The sequence below is a fragment of the Peromyscus maniculatus genome, chromosome 1 (assembly GCF_049852395.1).
Source record: "Peromyscus maniculatus bairdii isolate BWxNUB_F1_BW_parent chromosome 1, HU_Pman_BW_mat_3.1, whole genome shotgun sequence".
NCBI classification, from domain to species: Eukaryota; Metazoa; Chordata; class Mammalia; order Rodentia; family Cricetidae; genus Peromyscus; species Peromyscus maniculatus.
Window position 1 is genome coordinate 19,054,834 of NC_134852.1, and position 14,296 is coordinate 19,069,129.

Below are 14,296 nucleotides of genomic sequence, written 5' to 3' on the forward strand. Positions count from 1 at the left end.
AGCCTGGTCATACCTATTCCCCTACGTCTTTTCCAATATCTCCTCTCCAGTATATCTCACTCTCAATTTCACATCCTTTCTATTTTTGTTTCTTTTTTTTATGTGACCCACCAAGGCCAATTAGTACTACTGATAGCTCATGAGTGTGGGTCATCACTGTTGTTTGGACAACTTAGTTCTCAAACACCCAAGAAAAAGTCACTCTCCTGCTCTTAGCACTGATCACTTGCCAATGGTTCCATATATAGGAGTGGGGCCTTAGTAACCCTTCCCACATCCATGCTGGAATCTTCACTGCTTAACATTGTGTAGATCTCATGCCCCGTAGCCACAGTGACTGTGAGTTCATATGGGAAGCAGGCATGCCATATATGGAAGACAGAATTTCATAGCTCTCCTCTATATCTTCTAGTTTGTAATTTTCTTTCTGTTTCTTGTTATATGCTGTGTCCCCTGCACCTGGAGTAATGGACGTCTATGGCTGAGGACTCACGATCACTCATTCTCAGTACTTGACAAGATCTGAGTTCATGCATTAACCACTACAAAAGAGAAGCTTCTCTGACCAAGGTTTAGTGCAACACAAATCTATGAGTACAAACATAAATATTTAAAAGGCAGAAGTTGGACAATATGACTTTTAAAAAAAACAGCTGTTGTAGGTTGTCCTATAGGATCTATAATCTCCCAAGTCAGTTCCTTGGGCTGCTATGCAAACACTTTACTGACCCAGTTATTTCACTAACCTTTCTTTCTTTATATATTTAGTTATTGGATTTATTTATGTTATTCAATATGTGTGAGTATTTTGGTTACATGTAAGTCTGTGCACCACACATGTGCCTAATGAAACCAGAAGAGGGAATTGGGTCCCTTAAAGCTGGAGTTTCAAATGGTTCTGAGCTGCCATGTCAATACTGGGAACTGATTTTGGGTCTTCTGCAAAAGCAGCAAGTACCCTCATAGCTGAGCAATCTCTCCAGCTCCCTTCCCAATTTTAAATTATTATTTGATAAACTTTAATCAAATTTAGTAAATTTAGTAATGTCATAAATCTGATTTTTTTTTTTTTTTTTTTTTTTTGGTTTTTCGAGACAGGGTTTCTCTGTGTAGCTTTGCGCCTTTCCTGGAGCTCACTTGGTAGCCCAGGCTGGCCTCGAACTCACAGAGATCCGCCTGGCTCTGCCTCCCGAGTGCTGGGATTAAAGGCGTGCGCCACCAACGCCCGGCCAAATCTGATTTTTTTAATCAGTAAGAATATGTAATTTTACCATAAAATTAAGAGTTTTATCACTCGGTCTTTCAAAAAGTCACATTAATGTATAATTACAAGAAGGTGATGAAATAGAACTTGTAACATATATACATATGATCTATGTATTTAAAGAATCAGGAATATCTGTTAATCCTCTGATGGTGTGTTACTTCTTTGGCAACTTAGGAGTCACATTCATTACTGAAAAACAGAGTTTAAGAAATTTTCCGGTACAGGCTCCCACCCCCAATCAAACAGTTGGCTACAACGGAGACTTTAGTGCCAAAGACAAAATGGTTTTCTCCATGGCATCTCATTGGGTATATTAACCATGCTTAAGGGTAAGTCTATGCCCTGGAGTAGTTGGCACCACAAAATGAACTCCATAGTATTCTTGTAGTTGTTTTGTTCCATTTGCTTTGTTTGGGCATTTTGTTTGTCTTATTGGTTTTTTTGCTTGTATTTCTTCTTTTGTGGGTTTTGGGGGTTTTTTGTTTTTGTTTCTTCTTCAATTGTTTGTTGGTTTTATTATTATTATTATTATTATTATTATTTTATTTTATTTACAATACTATTCAGTTCTACATAACAGCCACAGATTCCCTTGTTCTCCCCCTTCCTGCCCCTCTCCCCTTCCCCCCAGCCCACTCCCCATTCCCATCTCCTCCAGAGCAAGGCCTCCCCCAAGGACTGAGATCAACCTGATAGACTCAGTCCAGGCAGGTCCAGTCCCCTCCTCCCAGATTGAGCCAAGCATCTCTGCATAAGTCCCAGGTTTCAAATGAGTAGGAGCAATGAAGGGCAAAGGTCAAGGAAAAGAGAGCGGGAGATCCTAGCTGGATCAAGAACAGAGAGGGAGAACAAGGAATAGGAGACCATGGTAAATGAAGACCACATGAGAAAAGGAAGAAACAAAGGGATAAAGAGGCCCACAGAAATCCACAAAGATACCTCCACAAAGGATTGCTGGCAATGGCCAAGAGATAGCCGGGACTGACCTACTCTGGTGATGGGATGGCCAAACACCGTAATAGTTGTGCCAGAAACCCCATCCAAGGACTGAGGAATCTGGATGCAGACATCCACAGCTAGGCCTCGGGTGGAGCACCGGGAGTCTAATTAGTGAGAAAGAGGAGGGTTTATATGAGCGAGAATTGATGAAACCAAGGTTGGATAAAGCACAGGGACAAATAGCCAAAGGAATGGAAACACATGAACTATGAACCAAAGGCTGAGGAGCCCCCAACTGGATCAGGCCCTCTGAATAGGTGAGACAGTGGATTGGATTGATCTGTTTGGGAGGCATCTAGGCAGTGGTACCAGGTCCTGGGCTCATTGCATGTGTTTGTTGGTTTTAAATAGAGACACAGAGAGAAGAACATTTTTTGGTGAGTATGTAGCTGGGGAGGACCTAAGAGGAATTGGTGGAGGAAAACCATGATCAAAATATATTCTATGAGAAAAAAAAATCTTTTCAATTAAAATATATATTCTCTATATGTGGTGATGCACACCTGTAATTTCTCCACCCAGGAGATGGAGGCAGAAGGATCTGAAATTCAAGTCATTCTCAGCTATCATAGAGAGACTAAGGTCAGTCTGTGGGATGCAGAAGAACTTCTTTCCAAAAAAAAATTTCCCCATTAAAAGCATCTGCTCATGTGGTTGTGTTTAGAAATGTTTAGAGCCGCAAATGTGGATGAATCATCTATATAACCTACTCCCCATTTTATTTTATTTTATTTTATTTTATTTTTAATTCTACAATACTATTCAGTTCCACACAACAGCCACAGATTCCCCTGCTCTCCCCCCTCCCGCCCCCCCTCCCCTCAGCCCACCCCCCATTCCCACCTCCTCCAGATCAAGGTCTCCCCCAAGGACTGGGATCGACCCGACAGACTCAGTCCAGGCAGGCCCAGTCCCCTCCTCCCAGACTGAGCCAAACATCCCTGCATAAGTCCCAGGCCTCAAACAGTCAACTCATGCAACAACGAGCCCAGGACCTGGCACCACCGCCCAGATGCCTCCCAAACAGATCAAGCCAATCGACTGTCTCACCTATTCAGAGGGCCCGATCCAGTTGCCACCCCCCTCCTCCAGCCCTTGGTTCATAGTTCATGTATTTCCATTCGTTCAGTTATTTGTCCCTGTGCTTCATCCAACCCTGGCCTCAACAATTCTCATTCATATAAACCCTCCTCTCTCTCACTAATCAGACTCCCAGCCCTCCACCAGGGGCCCAGCCGTGGATGTCTGCATCCAGATTCCCCAGTCCCTGGATGGGGTTTCTGGCCCAACAATTAGGGTGTCTGGTCATCCCATCAACAGAGTAGGTCAGTCCCGGCTGTCTCTCAACCATTGCCAGCAGTCCTTTGTGGGGGCATCCCCGTGGACTTCTGTGGGCCTCCCCAGCTCTCCGCTTCTTCCTTTTCTCATGTGGTCTTCATTTACCATGGTCTCCTATTCCTTGTTCTCCCTCTCTGTTCTTGATCCAGCTGGGATCTCCTGCTCTCTTTCCCTTGACCCTCGCCCTTCATTGCTTCCACTCATGTCCAGCCTGTTCATCCATTTCTCCATGTCTTTCTTGGGGTCCTGTTTTCCAGGTAGCCTCACTGGTGATGTGAGTAGTGGTCCAGTCATCCTTGTTCCACATCTAGCATCCTCCTATGAGTGAGTACATACCATATTTGTCTTTCTGAGTCTGGCTTACCTCACTCAGGATGATTTGTTCTAGATCCATCCATTTGCCTGCAAACCTCTGAGATACCACCTTACGCCTGTCAGAATGGCTAAGATCAAAAACACTGAAGACACTTTATGCTGGAGAGGATGTGGAACTAGGGGAACTCTTCTCCACTGCTGGTGGGAATGCAAGCTTGTACAACCACTTTGGAAATCAATATGGCTATGGTGTTTTCTTAGAAAATTGGGAATCAATCTCCCCCAAGATCCAGCTATACCACTCTTGGGCATATACCCAAGAAATGCTCAATAATACCTCCTCCCCATTTTAAACTCAGAGGAGCATCACAAAAAAATACATAGAAAGAATGCAATCAGAGCTGCAGACTAGGGGAGCATGGGAGAGCCAAGTTTTGGGATGACATGTCTGTATCATGCACCAACTCATAGTAGCTGTAGTTACCTACACAGGACCTGCACAAGATCAAGCCAGTCAAAATTCCAGCATGGATGTAAGAAAGGACCCATGAGACACTCATCCTTGCTAGAGGAGCTACCTGACAAGTGTGAGCAAAACTGGGCTGTAATAACTTATCAGCAGCGAAAAGAAACTGTGCATCACTGAGAAGGATATTATGAACTATATATAAGTCTTGAGGAATCTTTGATGGAACAAAGAGGTTTGGTAAAATTTCCCAGCAGGAGGTGGAAGAGGAAGTGAGAAAGGGGAGCCAGAAGAAGATGAAGATGAGGAAGAGAAGAAGTAGGAGAAAGAAGAAAAAATTATTCTATAGAGTCAGGGAGGTGCATGTAACAGGACACAGGTGTTATTTCATTCATTATGCATTATTAAATATCTGGTTATAGTCACCTCTCAAGGTGCCAATGGGCTACATGAAGAGGTAAAGATATCAAGAGCACCCCGAAATCTTATTAAAGCTGCATCTATTTTTAAACATTTTAAAAATGAAAAGGTACTTCTGTTCTGTGTTGTTCCCAGTCCTTGTGGGTATGACAAGGCATTTGACCATGTTACTGGCGTTTTGTTTTCAATCTGTAAAGTGGTGTTAACTATGTAATTGTTGTCTAGGAATTCTGTTTTTTTTCAACTGTACATATTTATAGTTTGGAAAGAGGACAAGATGTTGCTCCTTGAGTTGAGGCTATGGGGAAAGATGTCTTTTGGTCTATGGGCTCAGAGCATCCATTGTGAACCTTGACCTGTTGATAATGTGGGGAATGCTAAAGTAGCATTGAGCTACTCATTTTATATATAACGAAGTAGGGTTTGGCTACCTGGTCAGGTGTTTCCCTATTTCAAGAGTAGTTAGATATAGTCCCCATAGGAAGCTCAATATAAGAAAGGAAAAGAAAAAGAAATGAAGGTATCCTTGTTTTCTTTCTGTTGCTGTAGTAAAACACTGACTGTAGGAGGAAGTTTCTCTGTCTGACCAGCAAATCCCAAATACCTGGCAGCCACTTCCCAAATAATTGACTCGGAGGCTTAAAACTACTTATGAATGCTTGGCTGGTAACTCAGGCTTATTACTGACTAATTCTTACACTTAAATTAACCCATAATACTTACCAATGTTTAGCCATGTGGCTCTTTTGTCAGTCTGATATTCTCTTCTTGCTTCCTCTGCATCTGACTGGTGACTCTGACTCCACCCTTCCTCTTCCCAGACTTCTGCTAGTCTGATTACCCCACCTCCACTTCCTGCCTGGCTACTGACCAATCGCATTTTTTTTTTTGGTTTTTATTATTATTATTATTATTATTATTATTATTATTATTATTATTATTTTATAACACCATTCAGTTCAACATAATAGCCACAGAATCCCCTGTTCTCCCCCTCTCGCCCACCCCTCCCCCCAGCCCACCCCCCATTCCCACCTCCTCCAGATCAAGGTCTCCCCCGAGGACCGGGGTTGACCTGGTAGACTCAGTCCAGGCAGGTCCATTCCCCCCTCCCAGACTGAGCCAAGCGTCCCTGCATAAGTCCCAGGATTCAAAGAGCCAACTCATGCAACGAGCCCAGGACCTGGCACCAATGCACAGCTGCCTCCCAAACAGATCAAGCCAAATGACTGTCTCACCCGTTCAGGTGGCCTGATAAACCCCATCCAAGGACTGAGGAATCTGAAGGCAGACATCCACGGCTGGTCCCCTGGTGGAGCACTGGGAGTCTAATTAGTGAGTAAGAAGAGGATTTATATGAGCGAGAATTGTTGAAGCCAAGGTTGGATAAAGCACCGGGACAAATAACCAAATGAATGGAAGCACAGGATCTATGAACCAAAGGCTGAGGGGCCCCCAACTCAATCGCATTTTATTAAATGAATAGGAGTGAAAAATATTTACAGTGTACAAGAGCGTTATCCCACAATATTTCCCCATTCTTCTTTCTTTTTCTTTTCTTTTCTTTTTTGTTTTTCGAGACAGGGTTTCTCTTTGTAGCTTTGTGCCTTTCCTGAATCTCACTCTGTAGACCAGGCTGGCCTCAAACTCACAGAGATCTGCCTGCCTCTGCCTGCCAAGTACTGGGATTAAAGACATGTGCCACCACTGCCCGGTCTTTTTCTTTTTATCATTAAGACATTTTCTATTCATTTTACATACCAATCACAGATCTCCCTCTCCTCTCTCCTCCTGCCTCCAGCCTTTCTCCCCAACCTATTCCCCATTCTCACCTCCTCCAAGGCAAGATCTCCCATGGGGAGTCAGCAGTGACTGGTACATTCTGTTGAGGCATGGATAATGGTCAATAATAAAGCTAAACAAAGGAGATTATATTCAGGGTTTTTATTTTAAAAAGAATAAAAGACTTAAGCCATTATCCATAACAATTTGTAACCAACATTCTAAACACAGACAAACATCCAAAATCCATATTTTGGAGGGAATGTAGGTGTAGTTTTCTAGGCTATTTCCTGCTGATTGTGAGTGTTCTTAATCTTATGGGGACCCTGAGAAAATTTAGGATTATGGTCAAGTACTGACTGGAGTAGTCTGTGTAGGTGTAATTCTAAATGGTCTTCTTAAATAAGAAACACAGAGCCAAATAAAGAGTTAAAAGCTCAGAGATCTAGCAGTAGCCAAGAGCTAAGACTACTTTTCTTACCACTCACTGCAGTCCTCCCCAGAGAGAGACCTTCTTCCTGTGTCCTGTCTTTTTATTGCCTTTCTGTTCTGCCTTCTCATTGGCTGTAAACCCAACTGCATGACCTCCTCGTCACTGCCTATCTACACAGACCTCCAGGTCTCTATGGTTGGTACTGAGATTAAAAGTTTGGGTCACCATTTGGCTGTGTCCTTGAACACACAGAGACTCTGCCTAACATGTGATCAGATTACAGGCATGTGCTACCACTACCAGACTTCTGCTTAATGCCTTGCTCTTAGCTCTGATCCCCAGGCAATTTTATTAACATACAAATAAAATCACATTTCAGCACAAATAAAATATCACTATAAGTCAGTGTGGCTGGATCATCTCAGCCAGCATCCTTGAAGCCTTTCTGGGTGTGGAACTCAGAGGAAACTTCAAAAGAGGTTTCGTGAAACATTAGATCATCTAGGCCATCTGTTCCAATCGGAGATTTTTCAGGGGGTCTTCCTCTATCAAATCTGATCTTTATTAACCAATGGTAGTGACACATATTCACAGTGTACAGAAAGGGCATCCCACAGCACACTGACAAAACAAACATGGGAAGAAAGGGTTTATATGGCTTACAGAGTCCAGTCTATCATCTGAGGAAACCAAGCAAGAACTCATGGCAGGATCTTGAAACATAAGCCACAGAAGAATGCTGCTTACTAGTTTTTCCCCACACTCATATCTAGCTAACTTTGTTATTTATATAGCCCTGACCCATATGCATAATGATGCTGCTGCCCATCGTGGGCTTGGCCCTCTTCTATCAATTAGAGGAGTCAAGAAAATGCCCCGTAGACACGCCCAACGGCCAGCTTTATGGAGGCTATTCTTCAGTTGATATTCCATTTTCCTAGGTGTGCCATACTGACATCCAAATTTAGTCATCACAGAAGGGGGCATATTCATAATTCAAAAAGTCAGGTTGATGTCCCAGTGAGGAAGTTTTAGTGATAAGTTCTCCAAAATCTAGCTAGAGTTGTCCTAAATGGTACAGTACTTTTTATTCACAACAAAAGGGAAACAAAATACTTGTCTGTGAATTATATTTTTATTATTTTTTGTAATCTGGAGATTGCCAGATGCAAATGGGATGCTAAGATTGAGTTCTGTAAGATGTTTGTCTAGGTGTACTTCTATGATAGGAACTACGCACTGGTACAAAGTCAACAGCCTAAGATAGGAACTCAGAGGAGACACATTGAACTCAGTACCAAACAACCCCCTTACAACCACACAATAGACTAATTCCAAATTCATTTACAATATGTCTTATGGCATTTTAATAAGCTAACTGGAGACCATTAGAAATAATTAACAACCAACCAGCTGTGAATACCTAATAACTATTTATCACAACTTGCTACAACAAGGGAGACAATCAGGACCATTTGCATTTCAGGAATTCCTTAAAAGCAGACAGAAGTAGTAGGAAAGCTGGTTAGTGTTAGGAAAAGGGGGAAGGTTTAGACATTTTCTCACTGGGTTTCTGCTGGTAGGATGGCTAGATGTAGAACAATATATGTGATTGGTTAGGTTACATATTTGGTCTCTTGGGATGGGGTGATAGGATCAAAATTAGTACAGCATCTTGGAAGCTGTGCACTATTAGTGGTGTCCAGGACACTCGGGCTCATTTTAAAAATTACTGCATGTCTTCCCAGGTTTTAATTATATACAGTCATCTTTTACATTTTCTTCTTGATCTGTTTGTCTGTCTCATTTGTTGATAGCTTTGTATAGATAATGAATAGATTTTTGAATGTTATTTTATTTATGTTCTGACAAATAACACTTGCTTGGAGATCAGAGAAGCAGAGCCGTAGCCACTAGATATTTCTTACCTCTACAAAAATCTCAGATTGAATCACCTCCCTAGTGCGGCGATTAAAACTACCCATCTTTGTTCTGTTTTAGACTGGTTCAATCTACTGTAGCCCAGGGTGGCCTTGAACTCCTGATCTTCCTGCTTCCTCCCCCCAAATGCTGGAATTAAAGGTGTGTGCCACCAGTGCTTGGCCTCTATGGTTAACTAGTGGCTAGCTCTGCCCTCTGGTCTCCAGGCAAGCTTTATTTGTCAGAACACAAACAAAATAACACACAACAAGATTTGTTTGTGTGAGTTGTATAGATTATTGTTCAGATTCCTCTTAATATATAGCTTATCAATTTATGTTCATACATATGTTTTTAAATCTATCTTTTGGTTGTTTGTTGGTTCACAGAGATAGAACAATTGAGAATAATCTTGCTATTTTTATCCTCACCATTCATCCGTTGCCTGCTTCTTGTACAATCACAATGAGATTAATTCAAATGAATTTATAATTACAGTGTTTTGACTTTGCTGATTTTTTTTAAATTAAATTTAATTTAATTTTAATTAAAATTTAGTTTTGCACTAAATTTTCATAAACTCTCTGAAACTCTGGAAATAGCCAACAGTCAAATGAAAGCACCTCATATATATTCATAAGAACCATCATTTACATGTGGCAAAGCCTCAAAGCAGGCAGAGCATAGGAAAGCTTGACAGCATAGGAAAAAGCCAAGACTTCAGGGATACTTCTTCAGAAGTTGTAAATAGGTGAAACTGAATTGAAACACTGCATTTGACCAGGAGTGTGTGCTGGGCTGTCTCTCAGAGGTTCTAAAATGGGTATGAGGCAGACAATTAGGTGCCGCCTGTGCCTGTCCCTGTGATATCCTGTACACACCGAGGGACCACAAAAAAGTTCTCCAAATCTTGCTAATCACTTTTTTAGATTTGCTCAGGTAAATTGTGTTTGTTTTACCTGACAGGTAATTAGAATAGAGTGTTTAAAACTTATTATCAATCCCTAATGAAATTGCTGTCATGGATCTAGAGTTGAGCTAAAAATTAGTGGTCATGAGGGGAAAGGGATCAGGGAATAAAAAACTGTAAGTCACTGACCAGAGTCCAATCAAAAGACAGACTCACCATCTCACTCTAACACGCCCAACACAGGTGAGTCAATTTTCCTTTCAACCCAAGACAGAGGTGACCAGAGAATCTAGATGTAGATGAAAGAGAAGGGAAAATAGCCTTTTTGCTGTCTTTGGAAGTGAGATTCTGAAAGGGCCTTCATGTGAAACTGGACCTCTCCCTGTGAGGCTTGGGGATGGGCTGTCTTGGGTCTTCCTTACTTTGCACGAAGCAGGTTCCTCTTTCAGCTGCAGAATTCTTTATGTCATCCATTTTGAGGGGTGAATTTCTTTTCTTTTCATTCTCCCTTCTCTTTTGTTAATTTCAAGTTATTAATTTGAAAATGACACAATATTTGAATATTACATAACTGCTCAAAATAGTTTTTTTTGTTTTGGTTTTTCGAGACAGGGTTTCTCTGTGTAGCTTTGCGCCTTTCCTGGAACTCACTTGGTAGCCCAGGCTGGCCTTGAACTTACAGAGATCTGCCTGCCTCTGCCTCCCAAGTGCTGGGATTAAAGGCATGCTCCACCACCGCCCAGCACTCAAAATAGTTTTAATTAATTGTACAAGCTAAAATTCAAAGAAAGGGATATGTCTGCAATGGAAGCTCTTATATAACTAAATGGAAAATATGTATATTTTGAAACCACATAATGATTGTGATTAGGAGTTCTGTCTTTTGAAGTCTGCACTAGAGTTTCCTTGTAAAATAATGTTGCAATGGACAGATTTATCAGTTAATTTTGCAATAAGCTTCCACAGAGAGTAAATTTCTCCTTTGACCAGCAGTTTCTCTTAACCCTAAAACCTCAGTAAACTGAAATTCAGATTGAAATCCAAGTTGAGAAAAAGGCTTGTTGACTAATGCAGACTTCTAGTGAAGGCTAGAATGAAAGAGATTTTTTTTGAGGGGAATTGGCTCTACATGGAAAAGGAGGAAGGTTCGTGTGTTGTTTAGATGCACAGAGAAAGCCCTGGCATAGATTCTGTCCAGCAGCATACTCTCCTAGATTCCTAAGGGTGGGAGCCATGAGAGAGGAAGGACCAGGCTTGGAGCTTGGAACATGACACGGCCTGGCACTGAGTGGAGACAACTCCCACGGTGGCCTGGAAATGCAGCTTCGGAGGGTGTTTCCCTCTCTCTGTGAATTCCCTCCCATTTATGGGACTCTGCACTGTGGCCAAGCAACACCCTAGCCTTTTCTAGCTTCATGAAGTAAACTTTTATGAAAATCATTTTACAGTGGCTCTACTTTGAATGTCACCTCGTTCCAATTATGTCAAATACATTCCTCATGTTCAATTTCTATCCTTGACTTTCGTCACTTTTCTTCCATATTATCAAGGACTTTTCATAATGAATTGATTGTCTAAAAATGTTATCCTTTGATTTCAGATTTTTAGTTTCTCTTTAAAGCTTCTGCCCCCAATTCTTTTAGGTGAACTGCTTCCCAGATTATTTATTGAGGAAAAACTGTCTTAAGTTTTGTTTCTGTAATGAGATTGTACTACTTATGCTTTTCCATGTTTGAACACCACACCTATAAACTTGCCATCTCATTTGCCAACATTGTGCCAAGGACTGATGATTTTTTACCTCGGAACCATCATTCACATTTGGTCTTTCTCCCTGTCTCACTTCATGTTGGTATGCTCTGTTAGTCTGTCCTGACTTATAATATCTATTTGTTCATTATCTTCCTAGCTCACAGTAATTTTTAACCATAGAGTGCCTAGTAAATGAGTATGTCACTTTGCAGTCAATTTTCAGGAATGGGAGGAGAGTAGAAAAAGGAGCTATCAGGGGTGCCTTCCTATACTTGAAGCATCAGAGAGCTCTTCCTCTACAAAAATCTTGTTTATGTGGATGTATACATGTCAAGATGATAAGATAATGTTCCTCAGTTAATTCAGAAGCTCCTGGATAGATCCACTATCTGCAAAGACATTCACATTGCACAGGTGGATCCTCACATTCTTTCTCTCATCATACTTCTCTCTCCCCTTTTCTATGTTTCTATGTCATGTTATATAGCTGATTTCTCAAGAATAGAAATGTGCAAAGCTTGATAAAATTTTGAAACCTAACCTTTACAGTATAACTATTGAGTCTCTCAAACTGGCTGATTTGTCTTGTTAACATTTCATGTTATTTCTTCAAATTGTAGAGACGTACATTACAATGCAAACTAGATTGCACAGGAAACAACACTGTATGTGGGAGGCTCTGCATTCAGATGAACACTTGAAGTTGGATTACATGGTGTGGATTATAGTTAATGTTTCTCTAGTGAGTTCATCTGATTATTCTCACAAACTTCACATTATGTCTTTACTGAAAAAATAATTTAGCTGAGCATGTTGGTGCACTCCTTTAATCCATGCAGTTTAGAGGTGGAGGCAGGCAGATTTCTGGGAGTTCCAGGCCAGTCTGGTATGCAGAGTGAGTATCAGGCCAGAAAGGAAAACACAATGAGACACCGTCTCAAGATGGTAAATGAATTATATGCACTACCTCCTACCGTGATTTCTTAGACCTTGTTTTAATAACTGTCCTGGTATTGTTTCTTGTACCCCTGTGGCCACTTCATGTCATTTTTCCTTCAGTGGGGAGCATTCCTTCTAGGATCCTCTGAATGACTTAGTAATCACAATTTTTAAAAATGTATTTTTTTATGTTTTTTCTTCAATTCTGTTGCATAGTTTTGCTGGCATAATAGTCTTATTCAGAAAAGTCTTACCTTAGCCTATATCATCAAGTGTACTACTCCCTATTCTTTCTTCTAGTAGCTCCAGAGTTTAGGCCTAACAATGTTTGATCTGTTTGGAATTTATCTGTGTACCGGTTCAGATATAAGGATCAATTTCATTCTTCCATAAGTAGACATCCAGTTTCCCCAAAGCTATTTGTTAAAGATGCTCTCTTTTCCCCAACATATGTCTTTGGGAACTTTGAAAAAAAATCAGGTGGTTGTGTATCATTTTATATATGGGATCTCAGTGTATTTCACTGAATAACGTGTCTGTTTTTGTGCCAGCATCATACTGTTTTATCATTATCTATCTCTCTGTAGTATAACTTGAAATCTGATGTGGTGATTCTTCAGGCAGAGTTTTTATTATTCAGAATTGTTTTTGGCTATTTTGAGTCTTTTGTGTTAACACATAAAATTTAAAATTGTTTTTTTTCAACTTGTGTGAAGAATTATGTTGGACTTTTGATGGGGATTGTGTGAAATCTATTTATTGTTTTTGGTGGGATAGTCATTTTTACAATATTAATCCTACCAATCCTTGAGCACCAGAGGTCTTTAAGTTTTTCACTTCCTTAGTGATATTTATTCCAAGTTATTTTTTGAGCTATTATCAGTGATATTGTTTTCTTTCTTGGTGTGTCTATTGTTTGTTGGTAGGCCATTGGTTTTCTGTGTTAAATTTGTATTTTGCTTCTTGCTCAATGTATTTATCAGCTATAGGAGTTTGCTAGTAGATTGTCTTTAGGTCTTTTATGTATAGAATCATATCACCTGCAAATAAGATACTTTCCTATTTATATCACCTACATCTCCTTCACTTATCTTCACTTAGATCTAGTTAGACTTCAAGCATCATGTTGAACAGGAGTGGAGACAGTGGATATCCTTATCTTACTTTTTATTTTCTTGGACATCATGTTTTTCTTAGCATGAAATTGGCTTACTGTATAGTGACTTTATTATGTTGATGTGCCTCCTATATTCCCAGATTTTCTAGGATTTTTATTTATGAAGAAGCAGATTTTGTCAAAGGCCTTTTCTGAGTCTGATGATCATGTGGTTTTCTCCTTGAGTCTCTTTATATAATGTATTATATTTCTTAGGTTTTGTGTGTTGAACCACCTCTGAAACTCTGAGAAAAAGCTGATTAAATAATGGTGATGATTTTTTAATTGAATCTTGAACTCAGTTTACAGCTATTTTATTGAGAATTTTTGTATCTATATTCATCAAGAAGATTGACCCATAAGTTTATTTGGATATTGGGTCTTTTTCTTGTTTTGGCATCAAGAAAATACTGGTTTTGTAAAAAGAATTTGGAAAATGTCCTTCCATTTCTACTTATTGGAACAATTTGAGGAATATTGGTGCTAATTATTCTTTTTAGTTCTAGTAGACCCATGTTCTGGAATCCATCTGGCCCTTACCTTTTTTTATTTGGAAGAATTTTAAAAATTTTAGTTTAAATATAATTTCTTAATTCCAA